Here is a 6,000-nt window from a genome sequence, read left to right as displayed (position 1 = left end):
GAAGCAGCTACCTATCACACTATATATATATATATATATATATATATATATATATATATATATATATATATATATATAAAATCATTTTCATCGTATTGGGAACATCGATGGTGCTATCCACTCTAGATGTGCACCCTTACATCATACTCCCAGATATTGGTAGGTATGTCGGTTCTTCAATGTGAATTTGCTGGCCGGAGGGTGTGAGGGTAGGCGGGGCTACATAAGCTACAGCAGCAGCAGCATATACAGTACGGGGTTGGTACTGGTAGCACAGTCCGGCCGGTAGGTGGCAGCGATCACATACACTCGTTTTCATTCCTTGCACTTACAAAAATATAACCAGCATTAATACAGAAGCGCCCGAGCGGCGGCGACTCCCCAATGACGGGAGAACTGCGCAGGCGCATGCGCCATGTTTTCGGAGCTCTTCAAGCGAAGAGGGTCAGGGGTGAGGGGTGAGAGGTCAGACGACTCAGTCTCAGAAGAACACTTGGATGCGCAATCTTAGCGGCCTCTGATGCCCTGCTGCGCTGTCTTGTCCCTGTCATTATGGCTCGGTACCCCTCGCCCCGGCCGCCTGCCCCCCGCACTCATGGCTGCTTCGGGCTTCAGAGGTAAGTGAGTGTGTGTGTGTTTTCGGCAGCAGCTCTGTGGCCTGGATCATGGACGTGTATTGGTGTGTGCATATAGTGCTCAGCCTACCCTAGTGCTGCTTCCACTGTGTGCAGGGCTGCATGCATGTAGATGCTACAACTGTAAACAGTCATAGACCTGTGTGCAAAATGTGCCACTTTGTATATATCCTTTATTGGTTGGTTGGTTTGTTTGTGTGTGTGTGTTATGTAAGTACAAAGCATAAGTGTACCACTGGTTTTGTTTATTTTTTTATTTGCATTTTCAGAACATCTTTATCCTTTTTTATCCTAAGTAAAGCTCAGTTTTTTTTTCTTTTATTTATTTTTAAGTTGCAATGAGATCTGTGTTGTATATGCTGCCTCTTCCTTGGGGGCCATTCGTTTACATATTACGTTTGCATGTTCTGTCCATGAACACAAAAACTGCAATTCTGCTAATTCGACACTGCTAGTTTTTAGCCTCTATATCCGGTGCAGTCAAATATGAGTGAGAAATATTACCTGCACATCATACAGAAACATGACCCACTGTGGGATGACTATGATTATATATATATATATATATATATATATATATATATCATCCTCCACACCCTGTATGTTTCCATTTATTGATCACATTGTGATACTAATATACATACAGTATATTACAGTTAGTCCATTAGCATCTGTGAAGGCACAATAGTTATCTGGCATTGTCAAATTGACTCAGCTGAGACCTGTTGCTCTGCTGTCATAATCCCAGTTGTGCTTCCTTTGACAGATGGTACTAGTTTGTTGCCTGCGCTTATTGTCATGCATTGGTGCCTTTTCTAAATAGGCTCCCCTGTCCCATACTGTATGTGTCAGTAAGATAATTTCTCTATGCTTTATAGAAAAAAAGAGGAAGAAAATGGAATATTAGTTATAATAAGTCTTGTTCTGTAGCAGTATCTAGGTTACGTCATTATTTGAATATTGTGGCTTTCCATTGATATTCCTTATTATTTTTCTAACAGAAGTATAGCATAACATACCATATGTATGGCACTGCAAACCACTTGTGTTGCATCACAAATAAAATGCAATAATACCAGGATATCTGGTTGGTCTGCAACTGCAGTTAAGATACCAGAAGATTGTGAAAGCTGCAGAACAGGTAGGAGATTTTGGTGGAACATCCTGGTTTCAATGGGCTGTCTTTAATGGTGATCACTACACATGGCTGGGAATAAAGGGGTATTCCTATCATAATATTTTCTAAATTATGAATTAGTATACATTAAGAGTTTCTGATGTAGTCACCATGACAAGCTTTTTTTTTTTTACATTTAGGGAACTTATTTACCCATATGCAATTAGTTGATCAGTATGTACAAGTGAGTGAGGAAGTTGTATATGGAGTATATAATAATACATTTGAGGTGGAGAAAAGCATTGGTGTACTTGTGTAGTTTCACGGCGGCAGGGAAATTGCATCACGTGCTACTTTTGTAGTTTCAAGTTTCCCCTGCCCGCGCATCGCTCGCAAATCGCATACGATGCGATGCTGCACATTTAGCACACCAATCACTATCCACGCCACCCCGAAGCGTGGCGAGCGGACGCGGTACCCGTCCTCCCGACCTGTTCATACCCCCACTATCCACGTTGGCGTGGAATTGAGTTGATTTTATAAAGTGTGGCAAGCGCAGCGAGCCACCGAGCCGAAGCGTGGCGAGTGGACGCAGATTACTGGACGTGTATTCCGCGTCCCCTCCAACCTTGGTGTGGCCGGCCTTGAGACCCCCTTTCACTCTTGCGTCCTTACCTGGCATAATGATCGGTCAGTGGCATCACCCGAGGTGGGACATGAACCGCCACTTGAAGGTGAGATTCTCTTCCAAAGAATCCATTTCAACAAGGTGCATTTATACTGCACAATATCCTGGGTATTGGCGATCAATGGTTGGTCCTGCTCATAGGTGTCCTCTAGCATTCTTAGAAAAGGAAGTAATAGATAATGTAAAGTAAATGGATAATATTTAGGACCGATCTACAGAGAGTTGTAGTCTGAGATATCTATACTGCTGATGCCTCTACTGTCGATGAATCATTTGCTAAGTAAGCACTTTTACTCTGTTTGCAAATATTTAATATCTAAGCATTTGATCTGGAGCGGGGATATGGAGACTTGTCCTCTTTGAGAATTACCAATGCCTGAGCATCCAGGCATTGAGGGCAGATCATAGCTCTCCAATCACAAAGGTATGGATGATAATATTACAACAGGGCCAGGACTTTTACCCATTGGTATTTCAATTATTGACTGGCAAACATACCATTTCTGTAACAGTTCTCTCCAAGGACTGGGCCCTCACGTAGTGGGGAGGTTCTCAAATTGCCCATTTAGCAGGAGAAATGTATTACATTTTTCAGACTGAGTTTATAAAAAATCAGGAGGTTTAGAGATATAATGGAGATTTTAATGTTATTGTTGAGTGATCTCTGCAACTTTTTCTTTGGTATTGTGTCTATTTATTTATTTATTTATTTATAGTTTCTTATATAGCGCAGCAGATTCCGTTGCGCTTTACAATTGTAGACCGTGATCAAACAAACTGGGTAACAGACAGACTTGGAGGTAGGAGAGCCCTGCTGCAAGCTTACAATCTATAGGAATATAGGAGGGAAACAAGGACAGGCATCAGTAATAGCACAGCAGTCCCACCAAGTTACATGTCCAGAAGGGAAGCTATATAATACATAAGTGCCTCCGAGGGTTATGCGTGTAGAACTTAAATATGATAGGCTTACCTGAAGAGGTGAGTTTTCAGGGAACACTTGATAGTTTGGAGGCTAGTGGAGAGTCTTATTGTGCGTGGAAAGGCATTCCATAGGATGGGAGCAGCCCAATGAAAGTCCTGTAATAGTGAATGGGAGCTAGTGATCCGTGCAGAAGAAAGACGCAGATGTTGTGCAGAGCGGAGTGGTCAAGATGGGAGATATTTTGTGATGAGTAAATAGATATATGCTGGTGCAGTGTGGGTAATAGCTTTATATGCAAGTAGAAGTGTTTTATATTGAATACGGTAAGATACAGGAAACATTTAGTTTGAGTTGGCGAGAAGACATCCAAGATGAGGTGGCAGAGAGATATTCAGAGACTCGGCCCAAAACCACTAGACAACTCCTGGGCTTGATAGATTTGAGTATCATCCGCATATAAGTGATACTGAAATCCCAAAGAGCTGATTAGTTTGCCAAGAGAGGAAGTATAGATTGAGAAAAGCAGAGGACCTAAGACTGAGCCTTGCGGAACTCCGACTTACAGAGGTAGTGAAGAGGAAGTAGAGTCAGAGAAGCGAACACTGAAAGAGCGTTCAGATAGGTAAGATGTGAACCAGGATAGGGCTGTATCATTAAGACCTAGGGAGTGTAGTGTTTGTAAGAGAAGAGTGTGATCCACAGTGTCAAACGCAGCAGAAAGATCTAGAGTAATGGCCTTTAGACTTAGCAGTTACCAGATCATTCACCACTTTAGTCAGTGCTGTCTCAGTGGAATGTTGAGAGCGAAAGCTTGACCGAAGAGGGTCTAATAGGGTGTGAGAGTTAAGAAAGTATGTGAGGCGAGAGTAGACAAGTCTCTCCAGTAGCTTGGAGAGGCATGGGAGCTGAGAGAGAGAGTTAGTGTCAGAATTGTGTTTTTTCAGAATGGGAGTAATCATTGCATGTTTGAGCAGAGAAGGAAAAGTACCAGTAGCAAGAGAGAGATTGCAGATTTTAGTTAAGGTTGGAATAAGCACAGGAGATAGATTTTTAATGACTTGTGCAGGGATAGGATCAAGAGGCGAGGTAGTAGAGTAGGACGATAAGAAGAGTGTCGATACTTCCTTTTCATTTTGTGGGCTCAAATGAAGAGAAAGTGCCAGCGGGATCAGGTGGGGAAGAAAGAGGTTTAGAGGTTGTGGAGCATAACCTTTCATCTCGGATGTTATCAATCTTGTACTTCAAGTAGGAGGCAAGTTCTTGTGCACTGATGGTAGCCTGCGGGGGAGGGTACAGAAGAGACTTAAATGTGTTAAAAAGTCGCTTAGGGTTGGTGGCATGAGAAGGGATGAGAGATTGGTAGTATGTTTGTTTGGCAGTGTCCAAAGCATTGCAGTAGGAGTGGTTGCTAGTCTTATATGTGAGGAAATCAGTCATACTACGAGATTCACGCCATTGGCGTTCTACTTTACTTGACTGATTTCTTAGTTGTCTTGATGTTTTGGAGTGCCACGGTTGGCATCTAAGCCTATGTGGGGTGTAATGGGTAGCTGAAGCCACTTCATCAAGGGCTCTTTCAAGAGTCTGGTAGAGGTGGGAAACAGCAGAGTCAGGAGAGGTAAATGTAGAAATTAGTGAGAACTGTTGTTGCAGGGAGGTGGAAAGTTGTGGAAAATTAATAGCATTAGTATTTCTGCGGGGTTAGAGTAGGCTTGCATGATTTCAGTGTCAGTGAGCTTGGGGTAATAGAGGAGAGGGAGAGGGTAATGAGATTGTGATCAGAGAGAGGGAAGGGAGTGTTAGTAAAATCAGAGACTGAGCACTGCCTGGTGAAAACAAGGTCAAGGCAGTGGCCTTACTCATGAGTGTCCTTTGTTAGAGGCAGGGCAGTGTTTATAGTTACATGGGCCTGTGGCTGTAAATGAACGGCCTACAGTCAGAAGCGAAGAAGCTGTAACTAGTGCTTTGGTGGTGTGTACAGCCCATACACTAATTTTTTCATGATTTATTGCCGAGCATGTTGCGGGCTTGGTAGCTGGCACTCACTTGTTCATCATGATGATACACCTATTTTTATATACAGTCTTGAAGTAGTGTTCATTCTAGCACCCGCTATATTTGAAAAGCCATTCAGTTCCTCTTCCCTGCCTGGGGTGTCACTGTCTGCTGTAGAGGTTCTAGCACAGTGTGGTCTGTATATCAGCACTGATATGCAAACCAGACCTGTGCTAGAAACACCACAGCAGACAGCGACACCCCAGGCAGGGAAGAGGAACTGCATGGCTTTTCAAATATAGCGGGTGCTAGAATGAACACTAAGTCTTGGAGCTGTTGTGCCATCCAACCCATTTTTATTCTGCCCCTGTTTTAATAGATTATAAACAGATGGCAATGGTATAATGCAGGCAGGATGCTGATCATGTGACTTGCTGACCTAATTAACAGCCTTTTTGATGTCACTCAGCTTTTGTAGAATGGTCCCCTCTGTAAGGAAAACTGTCAGTTGTCAACTGTAGCTTGTGTTATGACCTCTTAAAATATAAGGTATGCCTATTGTAACCTAAATATAACATGAAAATAAAGTTAGATGGATAGAGCTAGCAATAGTAATATGCAGGTAGGTTTTTGTGTATAA

General features: G+C 42.6%; 1 protein-coding gene across 14 annotated transcripts in view; it reads left to right on the top strand.

The window, feature by feature from the left end:
- Positions 1 to 253: 253 nt before the first annotated feature.
- The window catches only part of PPIP5K1 (diphosphoinositol pentakisphosphate kinase 1), a 148,894-nt gene continuing 143,147 nt past the window's right edge, over positions 254 to 6,000 (top strand). For 4 of the 14 annotated variants that reach the window (XM_083184083.1, XM_083184082.1, XM_083184077.1 and 1 more), the window contains exon 1: positions 314 to 617. The gene's annotated coding sequence lies outside the window, so the exon portion shown is untranslated. Of the gene's footprint in view, positions 286 to 311; positions 618 to 6,000 lie in introns of those variants that run through there. The other 10 variants (XM_083184081.1, XM_083184085.1, XM_083184090.1 and 7 more) reach the window with 5 other exon arrangements.

This window comes from Crinia signifera, chromosome 4, assembly GCF_055691185.1.
Source record: "Crinia signifera chromosome 4, ASM5569118v1, whole genome shotgun sequence".
Lineage (NCBI taxonomy): Eukaryota > Metazoa > Chordata > Amphibia > Anura > Myobatrachidae > Crinia > Crinia signifera.
The sequence above is the reverse complement of the archived record's forward strand: the minus strand, read 5'-3'. Positions and strand labels throughout refer to the sequence as shown.